Source organism: Bubalus bubalis, chromosome 5 (assembly GCF_019923935.1).
Source record: "Bubalus bubalis isolate 160015118507 breed Murrah chromosome 5, NDDB_SH_1, whole genome shotgun sequence".
Taxonomy (NCBI): Eukaryota; Metazoa; Chordata; class Mammalia; order Artiodactyla; family Bovidae; genus Bubalus; species Bubalus bubalis.
In genome coordinates this window covers 98197136-98222590 of record NC_059161.1, presented here as the reverse complement: position 1 = coordinate 98222590, position 25455 = coordinate 98197136, and the positions used below count along the sequence as shown (strand labels likewise).

General features: G+C 43.5%; 1 protein-coding gene and 1 pseudogene across 2 annotated transcripts in view; one reads left to right on the top strand and one right to left on the bottom strand.

The window, feature by feature from the left end:
- The window catches only part of GAB2 (GRB2 associated binding protein 2), a 183200-nt gene that overhangs the window by 88691 nt on the left and 69054 nt on the right, over positions 1–25455 (bottom strand). The window contains exon 1 of one of the 2 annotated variants that reach the window (XM_025286254.3): positions 14633–14869. The exons of the other annotated variant lie outside the window; for it this stretch is intronic. The gene's annotated coding sequence lies outside the window, so the exon portion shown is untranslated. Of the gene's footprint in view, positions 1–14632; positions 14870–25455 lie in introns of those variants that run through there. 2 annotated transcript variants of the gene reach the window in all.
- LOC102412251 lies at positions 859–1761 on the top strand (annotated as a pseudogene).

Here is a 25455-nt window from a genome sequence, read left to right as displayed (position 1 = left end):
GGTTTTTATTCTCTTCAAGTCACATGAGAGTTGAGGGGCGGGGAGGCTCAGGTAATGGGGTGCATGCTAAGTCACTTCAGTCGTGTCCAACTCTTTGCAACCCCATGGATTGTAGCCCGCCAGGCTCCTCTGTCCATGAGGATTCTCCAGGCAAGAATACTGGAGTGGGTTGCCATACCTTCGTCCAATGGATCTTTCTGACCCAGGGATCAAACCCACATCGCTTATGTCTCCTGCATTGGCAGGCGGGTTCTTTACCATCTAGCACCACCTGGGAAGCTCCCAGGAAATGCAGAGCGACTGCTAATGAGTCAGTGAGCATGGGACCCAGGGAGGTGGGTAACCAGACAGAGAATGGTGGGTCCTGAGAGAGGTTCCTACCATAGCTCAATCACAGAAATCAGCTTTGTGCTGTGCTGCAAATGACTAAGAATACTGACTTCCCTCCCAACTCCAGGCTTGGAAACAATTCTTTTTCCATGTCTACAAGGCAGAAGGTTATGCATTAATAAGATGCCCTGAACCCACTGAATGCCACAATCAAATGAATGCCCCCGGTGTTTAATGTAAGCTCTGAGCCAGGCTGTCCCATGGAGGAGGAAGAAAAGGAAGAGGAGGAAGAAATGGAGAAGGAGGAAAGTGGAAAGGATAGATCATCTCCCTATAGTTCTTTAGTAAGAAAATACAGAAAGGCCAGCCTCTGCGGCTGAGGGGAGAGGGAGGGGGTTGAGGCGGCGGGAAGATGCTGCACTCTGGGGTAAACTGCAGTTGATGAGGGATCGTTTCTCAGAACCAAGTCAGAAGTGAGTTCAGGCAAGTGTGGATGCCGATGCTGCTTAGAACACCTCAGAAGGGAGGATGGATTTCTCAGGAGTGAAAAAGATGAGCTCTCTAAGAGTCAAAGAAAATGATAACAAGTTGAGCACTAGGCCTCCTCCTCCTACCAAATGCAAAGGCTGCTCTGATGAGAAGTCCAAGAATCGCTCTAAAGAAAAAGGGGCTTCCAGAGAGTCAAGCGAGAAGGATGGTGGTGGGGATAAAACTCTCAAGAGCCACAGCGCTGCCAGTGGTAGCGGCGGCACCAGCTCTCCTCCAGCTCCTCCTCGGTACTGAGCCGCCCAGGAAGTTCCAGCACACCCCCCAGCCCCAGCAGCTCTGTGGCACCCCGAGTCGCACTCCTTCCTGGTGTAGACAGGACAACAGGAGGCATTCCCGTTCCAAATCAAAACCACCCAAGAGAGAAGGACAGGACAGGAAAAGGGAGCCGTTCCCTTATATCCACCAAGGAGCACACTGGGAGGCTGACCAGGAATGTGCCCAAGGATCATGTCGGGACTATCCTCTCCAGCTTTGGGAAAATAAACATGATTGACATGCCTCTGGAAAGGATGCACCCTCATCCTTTCGCTATGCCTGTGCGTGGTTTGAGAATCCAGATGAAGCCCAGAAGGCACTAAAGCACACAGATGGAGGACAAATGTGTGGCTGGGAGGATCCCTGTCACCACTGGGCTGGGCCCCTGGCCTCGGCCACCCACCAGGTGATTCAGCCCTGCCAGGAGAATGTCGCCACCGCCTCCCAGGTGGCGCAAGTCACCCTGATGGTGCAGGAGAAGGTCATGGTCCCCTCGGGCACATAGGTCCCTGTGTGTGGTGATCCTACCCCCCACCTCGCTGCCACAACACGAGCTGCTCCAGCTCCAACTCCGCCCCGACAAGCAGGGCTGCTGAAGCTCTGCCCCTGTGACTCACGTCTCACCCAACTCACTTTTGTCAGTTTTCCAGCCAATGGAGGATCGGTAGGAAAGAAATCCCTCGCTTGGGTAGGCTTCAAAGGTGCGGGCAGCAACCAACACGTTTCCCCTGGCGGTGGACTTTCGGCTGCAGAAGGGTTGTTGGTTTGGGGATCTGCCTATTAAGACACCCCCCAGTTTTCTGGCTGGCCAGCTCCCAAGCTTCTGGTGCCTGAGACTCAGCTTAGTGGCAAAGCCAGCAGGGATGAGCAGAGGGCTGCAGGTCGTGATTTGGCCCCAGCCTGGGAGCGGGTTTTCCATCCCCCAGATGACCTGGGGCCAATCTGGTGGCTCGGTCAGGCCCTAGCCTGCGGGTCTGCAGGGTCCCTCAGGAGAGAGAGTGCTTTTACGCAGCTGCCCTTTCCGTTAGCCTGGCCCTGCTCGAGTCCTCTCCTGACCTCTAGGGTCACGTACCCACTGTTCAGCTCAGTTCAGTTCAGTCACTCAGTCGTGTCTGACTCTTTGCGACCCCATGAATTGCAGCATGCCAGGCCTCCCTGTCCATCACCAACTCGAGGAGTTCACTCAGACTCACGTCCATCGAGTCAGTGATGCCATCCAGCCATCTCATCCTCTGTCGTCCCCTTCTCCTCCTGCCCCCAATCCCTCCCAGCATCAGAGTCTCTTCCAATGAGTCAGCTCTTCGAATGAGGTGGCCAAAGTACTGGAGTTTCAGCTTTAGCATTATTCTCTCCAAAGAAATCCCAGGGCTGATCTCCTTCAGAATGGACTGGTTGGATCTCCTTGCAGTCCAAGGGACTCTCAAGAGTCTTCTCCAACACCACAGTTCAAAAGCATCAATTCTTCAGCGCTCAGCCTTCTTCACAGTCCAACTCTCACATCCGTACATGACCACAGGAAAAACCATAGCCTTGACTAGACGGACATTTGTTGGCAAAGTAATGTCTCTACTTTTGAATATGCTACCTAGGTTGGACATAACTTTCTTTCCAAGGAGTTAAGTGTCTTTTAATTTCATGGCTGCAGTCATCATCTGCAGTGATTTTGGAGCCCCCCAAAATAAAGTCTGACACTGTTTCCACTGTTTCCCCATCTATTTGCCATGAAGTGATGGGACCAGATGCCATGATCTTCGTTTTCTGAATGTTGAGCTTTAAGCCAACTTTTTCACTCTCCTCTTTCACTTTCATCAAGAGGCTTTTTAGTTCCTCTTCACTTTCTGCCAGGGTGGTGTCATCTGCATATCTGAGGTTACTGATATTTCTCCCAGCAATCTTGATTCCAGCTTGTGTTTCATCCAGCCCAGCGTTTCTCATGATGTACTCTGCATGTAAGTTAAATAAGCAGGGCGACAATATACAGCCTTGACATACTCCTTTTCCTATTTGGAACCAGTCTGTTGTTCCACGTCCAGTTCTAACTGTTGCTTCCTGACCTGCATACATATTTCTCAAGAGGCAGGTCAGGTGGTCTGGTATTCCTATCTCTTTCAGAATTTCCCACAGTTTACTGTGATCCATACAAAGGCTTTGGCATAGTCAATAAAGCAGAAATAGATATTTTTCTGGAACTCTCTTGCCTTTTCCATGATCCAGTGGATGTTGGCAATTTGATCTCTGGTTCCTCTGCCTTTTCTAAAACCAGCTTGAACATCTGGAAGTTCATGGTTCACGTATTGCTGAAGCCTGGCTTAGAGAATTTTTAGCATTACTTTACTAGCATGTGAGATGAGTGCAATCGTGTGGTAGTTTGAGCATTCTTTGGCATTGCCTTTCTTTGGGATCGGAATGAAAACTGACCTTTTCCAGTCCTGTGGCCACTGCTGAGTTTTCCAAATTTGCGGGCATATTGAGTGCAGCACTTTCACAGCATCATCTTTCAGGATTTGAAATAGCTCAACTGGAATTCCATCACCTCCACTAGCTTTGTTCATAGTGATGCTTTCTAAGGCCCACTTGACTTCACATTCCAGGATGTCTGGCTCTAGGTGAGTGATCACACCATCATGATTATCTGGGTCGTGAAGATCTTTTTGTACAGTTCTTCGGTGTATTCTTGCCACCTTTTCTTGATATTTTCTGCTTCTGTTAGGTCCATACCATTTCTGTCCTTTATCGAGCCCATCTTTGCATGAAATGTTCCTTTGGTATCTCTAATTTTCTTGAAGAGATCTCTAGTCTTTCCCATTCTGTTGTTTTCCTCTATTTCTTTGCTTTGATCGCTGAAGAAGGCTTTCTTATCTCTTCTTGCTATTCTTTGGAACTCTGCATTCAGATGCTTATATCTTTCCTTTTCTCCTTTGCTTTTCGCTTCTCTTATATTCACAGCTATTTGTAAGGCCTCCTCAGACAGCCATTTTGCTTTTTTGCATTTCTTTTCCATGGGGATGGTCTTGATCCCTGTCTTCTGTACAATGTCACGAACCTCAGTCCATAGTTCATCAGGCACTCTGTCTATCAGATCTAGGCCCTTAAATCTATTTCTCACTTCCACTATATAATCATAAGGGATTTGATTTAGGTCATACCTGAATGGTCTAGTGGTTTTCCCTACTTTCTTCAATTTAAGTCTGAATTTGGCAATAAGGAGTTCATGATCTGAGCCACAGTCAGCTCCCAGTCTTGTTTTTGTTGACTGTATAGAGCTTCTTCATCTTTGGTTGCAAAGAATATAATCAATCTGATTTTGGTGTTGACCATCTGGTGATGTCCATGTGTAGAGTCTTCTCTTGTGTTGTTGGAAGAGGGTGTTCGCTATGACCAGTGCATTTTCTTGGCAAAACTCTATTAGCCTTTGCCCTGCTTCATTCCGTATTCCAAGGCCAAATTTGCCTGTTATTCCAGGTGTTTCTTGACTTCCTACTTTTGCATTCCAGTTCCCTATAATGAAAAGGACATTTTTTTTGGGTGCCCCCAAATTACATGTGTCTTTTCACATGTACTCATGCATGTGGCATGCATGCACACATACCCCATGGCTCCCTTTCTCTCTCTGAAAATGGTGAGCGAGTTGACAGCCAGCTCTGCCCCACTGTCACGGAGCCCCTGGTTGTGCTGGTATCCATGGTGGTCTTACAGGTTACCTTGGCAGCCTTTTTGGCTCGTATCGTCGAGTCAGTACTACAAATTTTCTGTTCTGAGTTTTACAACTTTGTAGCATTTTAGATAATGTTGTGTTTGTACTTTATTGTGTAGAATAAAAGGGCTGTGTTTAATAAACCTAGGATTAGAGTGCAAAAAACAAGAAAAGAAAATACGGGAAAGGCAAGAGGGAGACTATTTTCTGCTTTCTCTAAGCTGTGGGGTGTTCAGCTTAAGAATAATAACTAAATTCATTTACTCTGTGTCAGGCACTGAACTATGCACTTTATTATATATATTTCATCCTTGTAACCATCCTATGAATAGTTACTATTTCTGATCCCATTTTAAAGATGAAGAAACTGGTGTATAAAGCAGCTAAGTAAACTAAGTTATGAAGTGTCAAAGCCAGGATTTCTGACTCTGTCTTCTGGGCCCTTCTTGCTAACCAAGGCTTCTTCTCTTAAACTCAGATCTCAGCTAGAGATCCCTGCAGCTTTTTTAGATCTGAAGTATTAAGACTCTCAATGAGGGTGGCAGAAGCTGGAACTGAAAATAGGACATTCTGTGGTGGTTTAGTCTCTCAGTCGTGTCCAACTCTTTGCAACCCCATGGACTGTAGCCTGCCAGACTCCTCTGTCCATAGGGATTCTCCAGGCAAGAATACTGGAGTGGGCTGCCATTTCCTTCTCCAGGGGATCTTTCTGACCCAGGGATCAAACCCGGGTCTCCTGCGGTGCAATAATATACTGCTTTGTGTTAACTCTGTCTTGTTTGGCTGTGCTGGCTCTTGCCTGCCATGTGGCAAGTGGGCTCTTTAGTTCAGCCTGCAGGATCCTGACTTGCAGCACACGGGCTCTTAATAGTGGCATGCAGGTTCTAGTTCCCTGGCCAGGGATCGAACACGGGCAGGGCTCCCTGCACTGGGAGCACTGAGTGTTCAGTACTGGACCACCAGGAATGTCTCTATGTTGAATCTTATAATTAGAGAAACTTTCAGTGGTGATTTGTCAGAAAAACTGGGTTCAATTCTTAGTCTATCTTTTATTGTGTAATCCCAGCAAAGTGCCATGACCTCTCAAAGATGTATGAAGTATCACCTGCTCTGTTTATCTCATGGAGTTGTAATGTTTATCTCACGAGGTTGTAAAGAGAATCAGGTGTGTGTAAGCATTAATGTGTCGGCTTTGGGACCGCTTTGAAGATTTTTTTTTTTAAGTTCTCCAAATGTTTGGATCAATGCAGCTGCCGGATAAACCAAGTGTTACCCACCACAATAAAGCAGTCCTGAGACCAGATCAGAATCCTGGATTGTTGGAAATATTAATAGCCACTCCTGCTTTCGTTATACGTGAACCCTATGGAAAGCACCTGATGTGATTCCTCTCTGACTCAGGTGCTCAGGGAATGATTCCCTTCCTCACTCCTTCCCTGCACCGATCCCTCCCCTACTCCTACCCTGCCGGCTTTGTGCTTTTATCAGTGAATTACAAGGGGCTTGTTACTCCAGAGCCTAAGAATAATCCAGGTACGAACAGAACAAGACCTGTCTGGGATTCCCCCATCTCAGGATCACTGGGGCTCACAAGCAGCGCTAGCAGCCTCCCTATGGTTCAGCTCCCCATCCCCCACACAGGCTGATTCATTTGTTCAGGGGACACCATGGAGTCCTGCCAAACGCAAATAGACTGACTATGGGGCAGTGCCAAGCTGTGCTGGGAGCAGGCTCATTACTGCCGCAGTCACTACAACAAATAACAACAAAAGCCTCTAGGTACAAATTAGCACACATAATAAACTTAATTCAAGAAACACTGAAGAGACCCTTAGTCGCATTTTAATTCAAACAGCACCGTTTATTACAGAAGGGCCTGGCGGCCTCTACAAACTGAAAATAAGATGCTGGTACAGATTAGCTTCTACTATGCTCGGTGACCTTACCAACCTAAATTCACTTACTACTACTGCTACACACACACACACACACACACACACACACACACACACACACACACAAATGTGAAAGGAATGCCGGGAAGAGTGCAGAGTAACTGAAAAGAACTCACAGTCTGGAAATTATGAAGGGGGTCTGTGTTCTATTCCAAACTGGATTATTCCTTAGCCTCCGGACTTAGAAGTATCAAGTCCCATGTAATTTGCTCATAAAAGCACAAAGCCAGGAGGGAAGTAAAGGAATCATTCACTGAGCGCCTGAGTCAGACAGGAATCACATGAGGAACTTTACATAGGACTCACACGTGAACAGGAGTGGCTATTAATAGTTCCAACAAACTGAGACAAAACCACTGTGATGGGACTTGCAAACCTCTTTTCCAAAGTAATAAACACATAGTGTAATTCAACAGGGACAAAACGCCAGTTACAGAGACAAATAATACTAGTCAGCATTTGAGCACCTATACGATGTGCCAGTATCGTGCTAAACTCTTTACTCATGGACGCTGTCTGATTTTCAATACTCACAACCACCTAGCAAGTACATGATACTGTCTTCAATTTGTGGATGAACGAACCGAGTTGCTTAAAGTGGTTAAGCATTTTGTCTGGTCAGTCAACCAGGTTCAAGTCCCACCTCAATCATCTGCCTGTGTGACTTCAGCCAAAGCCCTCAGCTTTGCTGGTGGCTCCAGAGGTAAAGAATCCGTCTGCCAATGTAGGAGACGCAGGTTCGATCCCTGGATTGGGAAGATCCTTTGGCAAAGGAAATGGCAACCCACTCCAGTACTCTTACCTGAGAAATCCCATGGACAGAAGAGCTTGCAGGCTACAGTCCATGGGGTTGCAGAAAATTCAGACACGATTTAGGGACTAAACAACAACAGCAGCAATATCCCAACAGTGAACGGAGATAAGACCAGTCCTCCCTGGCACTCATTGACTGCTGCAAGGACTGCATATTACACAGAAGAGTGACGTGTATATAAAAGTATTTCACCTTCTCTTAAGTGGGCTGCAGTCAATGGCAGGCAGAGACTATGCCACATGATCTTTTAAAAACCCTGGTGGCTCAGACCGTAAAGTATCTGCCTACAATGTGGGAGACCCGGGTTCAATCCGTGGGTCGGGAAGATATCCTGGAGAAGGAAATGGCAACGCATTCCAGTATTCTTGCCTGAAAAATCCCATGGACAGAGAAGCCTGGTAGGCTACAGCCCATGGGGTTGCAAAGAGTCAGACATGACTGAGCGGCTTCACTTTGACTTTCAAGACATAAAGCATGTACTGAATGATTGTACATTCATCATCACTATGAATGAGTAGATGATATCAATACAAATATGAATACGATGATTATGCACTCAAGATTACACATGAACAAAGTCTGTCTGCCTAGTCATCTTTTCAACATATTTACTGAGCACCCACATCTGTGGCTAGCACTGTGCCGCCTGCCATGGAGACACAGGGATGAGTATGAGGCCCTGGAGGAGCCCAGCAGTGCACTAAAGGGAGGCTGAAAGGTGGCAGTGAGAACCAACACAGCTCAAGTCGGGGTTCATCATGGCAAGAAAGGAGAGACACAAGGAAAACAGGCTGGGACAGATGGTGGAAAAGCTATAAATGACCCTCTAAAAAGAATTTCAAAAGAATCAGCAAACTGCAGGAGCTACCTTAAGAGAATCAGAGAAGCACAGTCACATGAGGAAGGAGGGAAAAAAAGGGCAGGTGGAGAAACTGTTGTTGTTCAGTCCCTCAGTCGTGTCTGACTCTGCAACCCTTGGACTGCAGTATGCCACGCTTCCCTGCCCTTCACCATCTTTTGGAGTTTGTGCAAGTTCATGCCCACCGAGTCAGTGATGCCATCCAACCATCCTCCTCTGTAGCCCCCTTCTCCTCCTGCTCTCAGTCTTTCCCGGCATCAAAAGTCTTGCGTGAACTTGAAGCCCACCCCTAAGTTTTGATTAGGGCTGGCTGCTTATGCGATTTCTTCCCCTCTTACTCCATTCCTGTCTTCTTCTTAGCCTATACTGATATCATAAAAGTCTTCTTCTTTTATGCCTTTGGCCTACCTAGGTTACAAACGGCCCTGATTTTAGAGGGTCTCCAGGCATATTTCAACTTCTGTTTTCTTATCTGTTAGATCTTTATAACATCCCAAAAGTATCATGCACATAAAATGAGGTGTCATGTAACTGTTCAACAAGTAGATATCCACATGCAAAAGAACGAAGATGAAACTTCATACGGTATACAAAAATCAACTAAAGATGGCTTAAAGACTTAAGTGTAAGGGTTAGAACTATAAAACTCTTAGAAGGAAACACACAGGAAAAGCTCTGTGTTGGATCTGGCAATGATTTCTTGGATATAACACCAAAAGCACAGGTAGCCAAAGGAACAACACAGGTAAATTGAACTACAGAAAAATTACAAACTTCGGTGAATCACAGGACATGGTCAAAAGGGTGAAAAGACAACCCAGGCTGAGAAAAAGAATTTTTGCACATCATATATCTGATAAGGACTTAATATCTAGACTATGTGAAGAACTGTTACAACTCAACAACAGCAAAAGCCACCTCAGTAAAAAAGGGGCAGATGTGAACCAACATTGTTCCAAAGAAGATATACAAATGGCCAATATGTGCATGAAAAAATGTTCAAGCTCACCAATCATTAGGGAAACGCAAATCAAAACCATAGTGAGATACCAACACATGTTCACTAGGATGGTTGCTATCCAAAAAAAGAAGAAGACAGTAACAAGTGAGGCAAGGATGTGAAGGAACTGGAGCCCTTGTACACGATGGTGGGAATGTGGGTGGTGCAGCTGCTATAGAAAACAGTTTGGTGGTTCCTGAAAAAATTAAAAACAGAATTTCCATATGACCCAGCACTTCTACTTCTGGGTATATACCAAAAAAGAATTGAAAACAAGGTCTCAAATGATATTTGTATACCCGTGTTCACAGCAGCATTATTCAAAGTGACCAAAAGGTGAGAGCAATCCACTGTCCATCTATGGATGAATGGAGAAACAAAATGCAGTATATAGATACAATGGAATATCACTCAGCCTTAAAAAGGAAATTCTGACACATGCAACAACATGGATGAACCCTGCAAGCTAAAATCGCAAAAAGACAACTTCTGTACAATTCCACAATTCTAACTGAGTTTTGGAATTTTAACCATTAAAAAAAAAGAAGAAAAAAAGGATTAAACTATTCTACATTTCCTTTCAGCTGTAAAAAATACAAACACACTGAAGGCTAAAAAGATTAAGAATAGGCTAGCAGAAAGGAAGCATTTTTGAGCGCTTATTATGTGCAAAATACTGTGATGGGCTGAGAGATTCACGAAAACAAACCTAGAAAAGGAAGCCGGTAATTTCTGATTTGAGAGAAACAAAGTGGACATCACCATGTAGGTGTAAGGTTACAGGAGAGTGTGATTAACTGCTAGGGGGAATCCAGGAAAATCCACCAAAGAGGTGATAATTGAGGGGCCTTGATTTTTGAGGAGGGATGCGAGGGATTAGAAAGAGTCAGTCGGGCAGAACGAGGCAGAAGGACCAACGGGAGTCCTTACAGAGAACGGACGCACTAGCGGGGGCACAGTCCACAGCAGAGATGGGGGCCAGGCTGGAAGAGCAGTCTGGGGCCTGACTGGCAAACACCCAAAGAGTGGGAAAGGGAGCTCGGATTTTATGCTCTAAGCAGTGAGGAAACACTGACAGCTGAAGCTGGAGAGAGACAAGATCAGATGTGCATGTCATAGAAACATCACTTTGGCAACAGTGGACAAGAGGGAAGGTTCAGGGCAACAGGAAGCTGCTGCGGTAGCACAGACAAAACAGGATGAGGGAAGGCCGCGGCAGAAGAGGAGGGAAGAAAGCTCTCCCTGCCTCACGCAGCTCCCACTGACAGGAACGGTGCGCGCGCTCCAGAAGGTTGGCTCTTAACATTATGGGCCCTCAACCACATTCCTACTGTCTAAACGGTTTCTGACTATTTGTGAATGTCTCCAGGTCCATGGCAATCACTCAAACGGAGGAAACTGGCACAAAAGTTAATCTGTTTCAGCTGCGAGGCTACCTCTTCACCCACTTTGGATGAGAAATATTGGAAGGCAGCAGTGAAAAAGAGCATCTGGCTGCAGCAAAGACCCATCCCTTCCCGTGCTGGAGCTGTTGCCTCATCCCTGGGAATCACGACAATTAAGAATGGAGAATCGTTCTTTTCATCCCTTCTCACAGCATTATCCCTGCGACCTCATCCCCTAACAATGGTGGGGTCTGTGTTATGTTTTCCCTCCATCGCCACCCCTCCCCACCACGGCCCAACGGAAAGGCTGTGCCCCAGGGACCCGTGAGGGTGAGGCTGTGAGCCTCACAGCCTCTGAACCGTCTTTGAGGGGCAAGACACTCCTTCAGAAAGGGCTGCCTGAAGGAGCACATTTAAAAAGACCCACCGTTAGCTAGAGGGAATGGGGAAGACTTGTTTCCCCTCCCTCTATTACACTAGCAAAAAAGATTTTCATGACGTTCCCCAGTGGTGGTAAGTGTGTGATTAAACAGACACCCCTGTCCATTGCTCAAAGCTATTTGCTGATATGATGTATTTGGAAAACAATTTGGCAGTATTTCAAGAGCCTTAAAAATGCTCATTCCCTCTTGCCCGATAATTCTCCTTTCTGGCAAGTGACTAAGGGAATAATTCAAAGGAAAGAAAACTGTACATGCGTGAAGACACACAGCATCAGAGGCCAAAAAAAGTGGCCGTTTCTTTTTTTGAGATTTTTTTTTTCTTCCCATGTCTACCTCTCTGACTTTCCCTTAGGCTTTGTAATGTTGATCTCTGCAAGAGAACCAGATATAATGACAGAAATTGCAACCTCTTACCTGAGTAGACAACTTAAGGTAGACATGCTGTAAGAAAATTTACATGACTAACCAAACTCAGCAATGAGTTACATGAGTGGCTTTCTATTCATTTTTAAGGCAGGAAATTATTATTAAAAATTCATTTAAGGTAATGAATTTATACATTCAGTATTCTACCATGTACTCTTCCAGGCACTCTGCCAGGGGCTGAGGGACTGAGTAAACAATACAAACATGGTCCTTGATCTCAGAGCCTGGTGCCTAGCAGAAATGTCAACAAGAAACAAGTACTTACAATAAAGCATGATCAATATTAGGATAAAGGTAAACGTGGTGTGCTAGTGGGATGAATAGCAAGAGTGTCTTATCCTTACTGAAGGGATCAGAAAAAGCCAGTGGAAATAGTTAGGGAATTTGGACTTTATCCTCAGGACCAGAGAAGTATTGTAGTTTCCAGAAAAGGAGAGCTTATGGCTGGATTTCTGTTCTGGAAAGATTACTCTGGTTGGTGTGTGAAAAGCTGGAGAGGAGTAACTACGGTCAAGCACCATCAACCGGGAGGCTATTACAGTCCCAGTGAGAGGTGAGGGTGGCTTGGGCTACTGTGGGGTAATGGAGAGAAAGAGGAGGCCACGCAAAGGACATATTTAATAGCTAGAATCAACTTCCTATTCATTGCTAGGACTTCCCTTGTGGCTCAGACGGTACAGTGTCTGCCTACAATGCAGAAGACCCGGGCTCGATCCTTGGGTTGGGAAGGTCCTCTGGAGAAGGAAATGGCAACCCACTCCAGTACTCTTGCCTGGAAAATCCCATGGATGGAGGAGCGTGGTAGGCTACAGTCCATGGGGTCGCAAAGAGTCGGACACGACTGAATGACTTCACTCACTTGATTCATTGCTAGAATGTGAGGGGTGATACAGAAGAATGACTTCTAGACTTCTGGCTTGAGCCAACTGAATGCAGCTTTCCCGGAGCACTAGGAAATTTGGTACTGGGTAGATGATACTGAGTATAATTTTAGACATTTACACCTGGAAGGTCTTCAAGCCATTTTTGTGGCATTGAACTATGTAAGCCAAGGATTCCGTCCTCAAAGTTCATAGGTGGGCTGGAAATACAGATTTGGAAGTCATCAGCCTATAGGCCTGGTAACTGAGGCAATGGGAGTGGATATGATCATCCTTCTAACAAGGGTTTATTGAGCTCAGCACAGTACCAACTGCCATGAGACACGGCAGAGGGGAAGAGTTTCCCCAGATCACTCCTTCCAGAATGCCTTCCCACGATCGTAGACTAATGGAAATACAACTGACCTCTGTTACTGCTTACATTTACCTATTTATGCTGTTCCACTCAAGAGGTAAGTCTTGGCTGGCTTATCTTGCCTATAGATTGTAAATAAGTTCCTCGCAGGCAGGAACCGTGTCTCATATCTCTTTACTTCCAGCCCACAGCAGTGTCTGGAACATAGTGTGTGTGTTCAGTGTTTGGAAATTGATGTTGTAATAAGGAAATACAGCACAGATTACACTGCATTTCCTCTAACACCACTTGTTTTATAAACATTACACAAGAGGAGGGAGAAGACTATATATCTGTTTTAACCAAACTTTTGTTTTGGGACAAGTTTTCAAAAGTGCTCCACTTGCTGAAAAAAACAGATATGTTCTTAAATTGTGAAATTATTTCCACCTCCTGTCAAGTCTTTGGTCACGAGCATATACCAGGTGTCTGCTACTAAGCTCTGGACAGCTCTGCAGCAGTCTTCAATGGTATTTGCCTAAGAAAAGCTCTTTTTCGCAGTACTCTTGATCCTGAGTGGTGATTTATTAACACTTATTTATTCATGGTGTTGTGATGGAGGACACAGAGCTGGCGTCTGTCCACAAGTGTGCCTATAATCTCCAACAGCATAGATTACCAAGAGAGGTTTGGATAGAAGATACAGATAAAACATTAAGACTAGGTAGCAGCAAGATTAAATACTGACATTCCATTCAGACAGAATACTGAGTATATCAGAGCAGAGGAGAGAAAGGAAAAGGGAATGTTAAGGGAGTGTAATGATTAGAAAAAGAGAAGGGCTGGAGGGAAAGCAATGACAAGTTTTTTGGGAATCTGAGAAAGATGAAAACACAATCAAGCATAGCAGCCTCCACACTGTTAAGGAGAGGGGAATATCTGAGAGGTCACAGAAGGAGACAGGCTCTGTGCTAAGTGATTTACATGCAGTCTCTCATTATTGACTGCAATCCTATGAGGTAGGAATCCTTTGTCCCATTTTATGGATAGAGTAACTGAGGCTCAGGGAAGGAGAAGAATTAAATAAAGATCTCATGACACTCAAGTATTCCCAAACCCACAAGACTGTAAAGCCTCTGGATAAAATTCTGTAGGGTGGTTGGTCATTTTCACTTATGGTTGTGGCCAGTTAATTCAAAGTCATCCATTTTACAGCGATGTGCTGGAGTCAGCTTCTATCAGCTCACAAAAGCTGATTGTTAAATTTTCAGTAATTCTGCAACTCAGCTGACTTCACCTTAGTAATCTGAAATCAGTCGGTGGGAGTATTTACATCACGGAAACTGGCCAATTCTATAAATCAGGGTATCTTTTTTTTTTTCTTTCTCAGAACCTGCTGTTAAACGTTTATCAGCACACTGCTGCTTGAGAACCTTAGAGACGGAAGGGAATGATTTTTATCTCACTTGCCAAGTCCCATCCAAGTCCTACCTATGGGTTCCAGTTGGACTGTGCTGAGAAGCGTTCTGAGACTTCTTTTGTGTTTATCTACCGTAAAGAAACTGCTAAAACCACAGAGATGTTTCTCATGGGCAGAGAGGGGGAAGTGGCAGCAGCCGTTCCTTGTACCTTCCACCTCTGGCACAATCTAATGCTTTGAATCTAGAGATGGAGAAAAAAGAGACCCAGAGACGGAAGGTCGTTTACCTGAAGCCACTTAGTGAACAGGGTTGAGGCTAGACGTCCGATAACCCGATTTCTTGTCCAGTGATCTCCCTGGGCAGCACAGAGAGGGCGAAGTTGAGGCACTCTTACTTAGCTAGCATTAATAATACTGAGCAACATTTAGTAATGGTGGCCACCAAGCAGGAATGCCACAGAAAGCATACAGGTATACAGCGACGGGTGAACTGGACGAACTCCTGGACCTCTTGGCCCTGAAAGCCTATGATGCTAGGTTTCCAGGAACTCTATCTCTCCTTATACGCACCTTCTTCCTGACCACAGAAACTACTGCCAACCTAAAGTATGCGATTTCTAAGAATCTTACATGACTTAGCAACACCCTGACAACCACCACACTGTCAGTAGTCGGGAGATATAGAGATTATACTTAGAGGGTGATTTTACCAGAAAACATGAGCTGAATAATGCCATGAACAAAAAAAAAAATCCACAATTGTTTATTCCTATGAATTCCACTAGTAAATTATTCCTAAAGCATTTCCACTCATTTAAACACTGCATTTTTTGAAGTAACAATGCTCAAGAATCAAGAGGTATAAAATGGCAAACAGAAAAACGGCTTCTTCCACCCTAACCCCAGCCATCCTGCTTTCTGCTTTGTAGAGATAATCACTGTTATGAGTTTCTTGTGTTTCAATTCAGAGACATTTTATGTATGCAACAGTGAATATGTATAGTATTTCCTTTTTCATACAAATGGCTGTATACTATGATTCAGTATCATGACAGATAATGTAACTGAGGCTTATTTTTTTCCACTTAAATTATATCTTGGGGCTCATTCCATATTAGTACCCAAAGAAGATGCTTCCAACCTTGTCAGATAAATGTCTTATTTAAAACCATCACAACTTGATGCCAGAGGAGGGCCAGCAAACACAAACACCATTCAAATGAAAAAACTACTTAAGCTCATGTTGATAAACATTTCGGGGGATTTTGCTTTTGCATTACTTTAGTTTTCCTTGTAAAAATGAAATGATACGTCATGGTCACAGGTCAATAAAATTAGAGTAGTAAACTCTAATTGAATCAAATTTGTACAGTATTTTTTCTGTGGGTTAAAAAATCTAAATGAAGAGCTAAAAACTAAATTATGGTCATGAAAGTGTTCTGAAGGGCTTTCCTATAGGAAAAGAAATTGTTACTTTAAATTAGCTTTGTCTTATTCCAAAAAAGATTCAGATTAATTATTTCATTATTTGCCTGTGAGGTGTCTACATTCTGCTCTGAGTTTCCTGAAGTGCTTGAGCTTCTCAAGAGTAACAGTTTGGTCATCTTTGTATTCTCAGATACAGACAGAGACACCAACATGAACAGGGACCTCAGTGATTCTTGCTGAATAGATGAAAACACAGACTAGACAATACTCGAATCACTTGAGCACTCAGTTTGCTACCCTGAAACATGTCCAGAGGAGACACAGTTCTGACCCAGTGAGATGAAGGCTAAGGAGAAACTGAATAGAAATGTATTTGGGCAGAGGACCCTGTCTATTTAACCACAGGCTATGCTCAAGATCATTCATTCCTACTAAGCGCAAATGCAAGTCTCGCTTTAGTCGTGTCCGACTCTGCGACCCCATGGACTGTGGCCTGCCAGGCTCCTTTGTCCATGGGGATTCTCCAGGCAAGAATACTGGAGTGGGTTGCCATGCCCTCCTCCAGGGGATCTTCCTGACCCAGGGACTGAACCCGCATCTCCTACGTCTGCTGCGTTGGCAGGTGAGTTTTTCATCACTAGTGCCACTTGGGAAACTACACCTCTTATTATTCAATACAATTCTACAAGTATGTACTGAGCATCTATGCTGGGTCCACAGTGGGAACTGGACACGTCTATATCTGGGTCAATTTTTAATCCCTATATTATCATCACTTCTGTACACATCTAATTCCCACCACAGACTGAAACTCTAAAGGATCATGATTCAGTCAACTTTGTATCTGAATATGGAATGGGATTGCTGGGCATTCGAAGTCTAATATATGATCAGAATACAGACCCATGTACCTCATGCTGGGAATCAGCAGAGAGGGGTGGGGGCAGGGGAAAGTAAGTGATCCAGGGATGTTTCTTGTGGAACTAATAATATCAGAGACAAGTCTTAAAGGATTGGAAAAAAAACAATTCCCAAAAGCAAATTCTAGGAACAAGAGATCAAAGATGGAAGAAAGAAAAAAAAAAAACAAAACTCTGAACATAAAGGGGAAGCCATGATGATCAAAATGTATGGAGGTACCAATACTCGTGAAGTGTTCAGGAAACACTTTACTACTGAGTGTTTCTAGAGCCGAGAGAGTCTCAGGAAAAGACGAGAATGAAATAGTAGGTTGAGTCCCAATCACAAGGGGTCTTAGATCATTTAAGAAATAAAATGGTGGGGCCCCAAATTTTAAGTAGAAAAAATATGATATCGGGAGAAAAATTTAGGCTTTAAGAGGAAGACAGACCTGGGATTATATCCTAAACTCTTAATCAACAGCAGTGAGACTCTGGAGAAGCAATTTAATTCCTTTGACATTTAGTATTTCCTTTATAAGGTGAGTATAATATATACCTTACTAGATTGAAATGAGGAAGAAATGGATGTTAATGAGCTTTATAAGCTGGCAAGGGCAACATAAACATTAATTGTTGTTACAATCATAAATTGTGCTTTGGGAAAAAGTCTTATAGCCTTGTTGAAGATTTGCTGGATGTGACAGGAAAGCCTAGAAGTGGAATAGATAGAAAATGGTGGTGGAGCAATCATTTGCTAGTGCAGACCCTGTTCTTCCACCTGCAGACCCAAGGCCCTGACCCTGAGCTCTTCCTGGAGCAAGACCCTCAGGAATGAAAGGATATATATATTAACCTCTAGACATTCATGATTCCAACAGACTGGACAAAATAAATCCTGGGTCAATGATTTCAATGGGATGACAAAATCAATTTCCTGTTGCAGAGTATTTACTGGTAGCATTGCATCTTCAGTCTTTCCAAACATCAATCCATTAAGCAATCAGCCAAAAACACTGAGTCAGAGGGAGTCTTAAAAAGGACATTAAGTGTAAGATGTTAATAACAGGGGAAATTGGGTATAGGTATGTGGGAATCCTCTGTACTATAGTCTCGATTTTTCTACAAATGTAAAACTGTTTGAGGAGATAAAACTCAATTTTTTTAAAGTAAAAGTTCAGAGTTGTTCCCCCCCTACCCCACCCCCCCATAATAGCCCCAAGCTGAAAACAATCCAGGTATTCATCCATAGGAAAACAGATAAACTATGGTGTGTGCATGCAATGGAATACTGCTAAGCAATAAAATGGAATGGGCTATTAAAATAAACAACAACATGGATGGATTTCAAAAGTATTATGCTGACTGACAGAAGACATACACAAAAAAGCACATGCTGTAAGACTCTATTTATATGAAATTCCAAAACAGGCAACAATAATTTACGGGGGGGGGGGGGGGCGATATATCAGAATGATGGTTGTTCCTGGAGAGTAGGGTAGGAACTATCCAGAAAGGGCATGAGAAAGCTCTCTGGCATGATGGTAATGTTTTATAGATTTATTGGTGCTTGAGTTACTACATAGGTATATGTCTACCAATTCTCAGAGAACAACCACTTAAGACTTGGGCGTTTCACTCTGTAAACTTTCAGTTAAGTTCAGTTGCTCAGTCGTGTCCAACTCTTTGCAACCCCATGGACTGTAGCACGCCAGGCCTCCCTGTCCATCACCAACTTCCAGAGCTTACTCAAACTATGTCCATAGAGTCGGTGACGCCATCCAACCATCTCATCCTCTGTCATTCCTTTCTCCTCCTGCCTTCAATCTTTCCCAGCATCAGGGTCTTTTCCAATGAATCAATTCTTTGCATCAGTTGGCCAAAGTAAACTTTACCTTAAAGAAAAATACTGAACAAACCCTGGACTTTGGTTAATTAGTTAATGATATGCATGCTGAAATATTTAGGGAAAAATACGATGCCTGCAATTTATTTTAAATGCTTTAAAAAATAAGATGAATAATGGATCGACGAAGGGATTGACAGGTGGACAGATATGTGATACAGCAGGTGTCATAAAGTATTAATGGTGGAATCTGGATGGTGGATATATGGGCATAAACTGTAAAATTCTTTGAACTTTGCTGTATGTTTGACATTTTTCATTAAAAGGTTTTAGGAAAAATAAAGAACATTTTGGGGTCTTGTGTCTGGGTTGGGTGATTGAGAGAAAGAGATTATATCTAAGCTTATCAGACCACACTTACAGGCTCCTAAAATTAATAAAAATCCTTTACACTTAACTCTTTACATGAATACACACTGTGTTTCTATATTTATCCTCATTTTATCCCCCAATCTGATTTATGTATCTTTCATCTGTGATCCTTGAGAACATCTTCATTTTAGCATTTGTTGTCATTTCCTATTTTCATTCTGTGTCACCCTACTGGACTTTCGAGAGCTCCTTTAAAGCAGCATCCTGCCTCTCTTTTTTGACTTTGTGTTCCCTTTGCCTGGGACAATATCTGACATATATACAAGGCATTCACCCAGCATTTTTCGGTATATCCCATGAGTGACAAGGAGAGCCAACCAGGTCAATCAGTCCCCTTTGAAAGCCAGGTGGAAATATAGAAGATTTCCCACAGAGATATGCATCCAAAACATATTCTATGGAAGCAGTTCTGTACTTGGAAGGAATCAACTAGATGGAGAGGGACCTGTATTTCCTCTTCTAGTTTCTATCCTGACATATTGCTACCCAAAATACTTTCTAGATGAAACCAGTGTGGCATATAGGTTGGCTCACTCCACTGCCATCCCACTCTCCTTCTAGTTGAAAATAGTGGAAAACTAAAAAATCACTTTACAGACTGCTTGCAGTTAATCTACCAATTATGCGTATTCACACAAGACAGGTAAGCTGGAAGTGGGGTGACTGCCACTTGCCTCCTCTTGGCTACTTCTTGTGTCCTCTGGCAAGTAAGTACACATATATTGATACCACAAGTGTTTATGAAGCTGAGGCGTTTTTCAGTTTCCTGAGTGCCATGGGGCAGTTGCAGCAGGAGCTTCTCAAGTGTGACCTCCTAACTGCCAGATCACAGCAATGGAGCAGGGGAAGAGGGTTGGACTGATCACCTCAATGGTATTCTAGGGGTGGGCAAAGAGTGACTATCACTTCTGGAGTCCTAGACCAGAAAACACAGCTTTAGTTCTTGCTAACATTTGGTTAGCATCTAATACCTAAAGTTAAATTCCTTCCTGTTCAAAGTATCTGGAGTGGTTTCCATTTCTTGCACTGATCCCTGGGTATAAAAATCAAGAAATAAGTTTGAGTTTAAGGGCAGGCCCCAGTGGATGGGAAAGAGATTGCACTTCGGGGTTTTTCCGAGTACCCATTCAAGTAAGTGTTGAACCCTACTCTGCGCTGAACACTTGGCTAGTGACTGGCCCTCAAGAAACAGTGGTTTGCTTTAGGTAGAAGATCCATGCAATCATGTGAAAGAAGAGGTCACAGTGATGGATGTTTGAAAGAAGGAAGGAATGGTCAGAATGAGGTCAGATGAACTGGGTGGCTTTAAAGGAGAGAGAAAATGCTTATCCTGAGACCTCAACTCAAACACTAACTAAAATGGTTATTAGGATTTTATGCATAGCACAGTCATTTCCATTATCTCCTTTAACACTCCTTTCCCACCATCCACTCCCACTTCTTGGGGTTAATATTTGAGTGTTTCCTATGTGGCAGGAACTCGTTTTCTCACTTAAACTCTGGAACGCCCTGCCAAGTGGAGTCTGTATTAGCTCCCTAACTTGCCTGAGGTCTCACAGTTATTAAAAGAGCAGAGCCAGCACTCAAACTCCTATCTTTTGATCCAAATCCTACATTCTTAAGGGATCACAAAGCCAGAATTTCACTTCCTCAGAAGACATAACATGTTTAAAAACTAACACTGTACAAATATGAGGAACTGTTATCCTTGTCACGGAAAACTTCTTTCTCCAAGTTTGAAGTCTTCAAGGTAAGAGAAACCGTGTCCAACTGGTTTGGGCCCTGGAAAGGGACTGAGAGGTCCTAGGCTGGCTTAAATCAGACCAAACCCACAATGGACAAAAGCAGTGAGGGGCAGAGAAGAAAAAGCAGTTGCTGCCACTACTGTGTCTTCACTAAGACAGCTCTTTCTCTCCTATATCACTGTTTACAGCTCGCAGGACACTATCCGGGCCTAATAAATGAAAGTATCCATTGGGAAGGGGGAAAACACACATGCCCCCTCTGCGTACAAAGGGACATTTGTGTCAGGCAGTCTCAGAGGCTGACACACACCAAGGGTCTGCCCCTCCTCCCCGCACCCCTAGAAACAGACAAGAAAGGCAGCTTTCTGGTACCCACAATGGGGGGAGGCTGTGGCAGGAGAGAGAGCACACTCTCTCCAAAACTGCTGACTTGATTCATCCCCAACTGACACAATGTGGAGAGGAAGACTTCAGGAAATGGGCAGATTATGTCCAAGAAAAGATTTCCTGCAAGCAGTTAACGGGAAACTAACATGAAAAGCAAGGACTAAAAATACACAGGCTATTGGAAGCTAGCGGTGAGGCCCCAGGGCCCCACAGTTCTTCAAGAAGTGTCTAAGGAAGCTACTGGCTTGAAACTCTCCCTGAACACCAGCCTAGGAAGACCAACTTGCCACTGGCTTTATTCCTTAGAAAAAGCTCATCAGGCCCCCAGTGTGATTTAAATTTCAATCTAACATTCATCAAATCCTCATTGTATTCTAGGCTCTCTGTTCATATAAGTCATTACTACACAGAAGGCAAGGACCCTAGAGTCTTAGACACAGAGCCTAACTCAAATGACGAGCGAAGGGGCTAGGTAGTGTAAATGATATCCGATGTCTATGTGAATTTCGATAATCAAGGAATAAACCTCACAATGTAAGACTTAGGAAGATTTAAAGGGTTGGAAAACCTGCCGGAAGGTGGCTCTGGAATGCAGGAAATCTATTTGTACTTGAAGGCATTTGTAATGACAGATCAAAGCTTGGCTTGAACAGTGAGAAAACTAAAATGCAACTTGAGGAGACTAAAAATTATCTATTACAGGGTGTTGTTTGTTTGATTTTTAAGAAAGAACGTTTCTGTAGATGTTTAAAGGCAGAGGCAGGCCCATGGAGTTCCCTCCGTGCCCTAGGGCCTGAGCAGAAATTTGAAGAGACGGAGTTTGTTTTCAGAGTCTTCTCTTTCCCCTTCTCTTGTTTTACTTCTAGAAGCCTAATTTTGCCAACTCTTTATTGAGCCCCAGCATCAGAGTACCCCCTGCAGCACTGAACAACAACAGATCAAGAATCTCAGTTTAAAAGGAAAAACGCATTCTACAAACATCAGACGGAGGAGGGCATAACTTCTGAAGGGTGTATCACCCTGCTGCCCCATGAATACACTCCTAACCAAGCAGTTTATAAGTCCTCACACCCAGAACCTTGGGCCCCGACTACAAGAGGAAAATCTCATCACAAGTCATCTTTCAAACACGCAAACACGTATACTTTCAGGTTTATAATAAATACTCTGAGACCTAAAATCTTTCTGTGCCATATTTTTGCACCCAATGGGAGCCAGATGTGAAGGTACACTGGAAACCAAAACGTAGGTGGTCCTACGTGATCAGTGTCTAGGGAGGCTGGGCAGGGAGAACGGAACATTGTTTTTGCCTTTTTTCTTTCTTTTTTTTAACCAGGGACGATGATCTAAGACTTCTTTTGTTGTAAAATCCCCTGGATGCCTTTGTTGTTGGTGCATTCGAAGCCTCTGAGCGCTCCTTCTCTCCTAATGCGGCTCCCAAATCCTTTGGATTATCTGACACCACCACTTCCTGCATCTCTGTGCTCCTTTTCAGTTTTATGGGATCCATTTAAGATCCACAACCCCCCAGGATTTCATCCTCAGCTTCCTCTGTTCTTACTCTCTATACTCCTTGGTGGTTTAGATTCCACTCATTGCAGAGAGTTCTCCTAGACTTACCTTTCCAAACCACACTTAAGGAGCTAATGGGCGGCTATGAGTAGAATTGGCACCTTTACCTCCATTTGATACCTTCTTCCTAACATCTGTATCAGAAGGAAAGGGGAATTATTTAACTGGCACCCTGAATCTCCTAAGCCTTGGTGAACTGCTTTATTATATAGATAGATAATGAGGATTTTGTGTTTTGTCTCCGTGTGTCTGCAAATTAAGTTTATTTTATAACTTGGAAATGTACGTACTGCACCTGCCATTTCATTGTGCGTGCGTGTTTGTATGTGCTCAGTCGTGTACGACTCTTTGAGACCCCCAGCCTGTAGCTCACAGGCTCCTCTGCCCATGGAATTCTCCAGGCAAGAATACTGGAGTGGTTGCCATTTCCTTCTCCAGGGGATCTTCCTGACCCAGGGATCAAACCCTCATCTCTTGTATCTCCTGGGTTGGCAGGCAGATTCTTTTCTGCTTTGCCACCTAGGAAGCCCATATCTAAATAATAAGCATCATCAAAGAGTGAAAATTGGACAGGAATTAAAAATATGGGAAAATCAAGTGGCCAAAGGGTGTGAAAACATGATGTTAAGAAATTCTTGGTTTTTGTACTATTGGAAATAAAGAACAAATTCGATCAGTGACGTAAGAAGTGATATAAATTAAACTAGAATATGTTAGCAACTACTCTCTGCTTCTAAAATCGGAGTCATGATGAAGAGAAGAGAGCCACTGGATTCACCTACTCAGAGTCTGGCTGTAACTCCCCTGGCATTACTTCTGAAGACTATGGCGCTAGCCAAGGGCGATGCTGAGAGAATATTGGACCTGGAAACAGGGCTCTCCAATGAGCTTTGCTACTAGACACTCCTGTGAAGCATTCACTTAATATCTTCAAATTCCAAGATCCCTACACATTCTTAGCATGTGGTCTCAGCAAGAGATCAGATAATGATTCATACCTCACTGCAGATTTCAGTCAATGGGTTTGATTTCCTTATCCAATACTATTTGCCTCTTAAGCCAACTCTTCAAAAAGTTGTAAGGACAGTGGTGGAATATACAAAAGGCACCAGAGAAGCAGCCCTGCAATGGTTTTCTTTGGTTGCAGTCTCACATGTGGCAGTGAGGGGCAGGGCCTAACAGAAAGAAAAGGGCGAAATTCTTCTTAGTGAAGTCAGAGTCAAGACTTAGTTCAGAAGAGGCTAGGGAGTCATAACATAGTACATTGGGGAGAGATGATACACTTCACCCCCTGACAATTCATACTGCTCTCTTAGGAGGAAAACAGCAAGAAGGTGGAAGCTGGAGAAAATGGTGGAGGTCTGAGCAAAAGAAGATAACATTCTTACCCACAGAAAAGCATAATTAAATCATATTCCACTCCTATATTATATCAAATCCAGCTAATGGTGAGAAATAGGAAATGTTCTGTCAATCAAAGAATAGCAATTGAGTTCGTCCCTACATTCCATTTCCTTCTCCAGAGGATCTTCCAGACCTAGGGATCGAACACATATCTCCTGCATTGCATCTGATGGCTGAAAGGGAAGATAGTTACCCCTGAACCTCCAGGGAATCCCTGCTTTGTACATTCCAGAGGGCACATTCTATGCAAACTCTGAAATTAAGGAGCTCAAAATCTAGCTAAGAATCCATGTGTATTTAAAAAATGTAAGTAGCAGATAAACACTATAAGTCAGAAGTGATATCAGGAGTTTAGAGCAGTGAGCAACTGCTGCGCTTCTGGGTGGTCTAGGAAGGCTTTATAAGCAACAAACCTGGAGCTGGGCCAGGTCAATGTCAAGGCTTGAACTATGCTGTCCTTCCTGGTTGACCTTTATTCTTTGGATCAATCATCAAGGAATCTCTAAATATGCAATAACAGAAGCCACCAAGGTCATTACATGAGTAAGTAAAAGTACTTTGCAAAATGTAAAATATCGTGTCACTCGAATCTTTAGAAGAGGAAGATTATTGTCACCATCAGCATAATAATAGCCTTTAACAGATGCAAACTATTATACAAAGGATGGATAAAGAAGGTCTTATGGTAAAGCACCAAGAACTATATTCAATATCCTACGATAAATCATAATGGAAAACAACATGAAAAAGTATATTTATATGTATAATCGAATCACTTTGCTGTACAGCAGAAATTAACCTATACGTAAATCACCTATACGTCAATAAAATGTAAAAAACAAACAGCATTTAATGTTAATTGAATGCTGTGCCAGGCATTACATTATTGACTGGAAAACATAATACCTATTTACAACCTCTGTCTTCCTCTATTATAGTCCAGAAAAGCAGAAGGCTTGCTTTTCTAGCCTTCCTTCTAACTGTGGGTATCCATGTTTCACAGTTCTGGACAGAAAGACATAAGCAGATATCTGCTGAGGGCTCCTGAGAAAGCCTTTGATTTTCATGCAACCATAAGGTTGAAGGCTAACACATGATGAATGGGTGAATGGGAAGATATACAGAATAAACATCCTTGATCACAACACTGGGTCTCTAAACCAAAGGCAGAAACTTCTTATTCTAGACCTGTAAGGTGGTAATGCTATTTAACATTATTAATGAACACGAGCAAACTCTGGGAGATGGTGAGGGACAGGGAAGCCTGGCGTGCTGCAGTCCGTGGGGTCGTGAAGAGTCGGACACGACTTGGCGACTGAACGACAACACTATGTAAACCCCTATCAGTCAGCTTAATAAACTGAAAATATTCCTGACATACTTACCATATGCTTAGC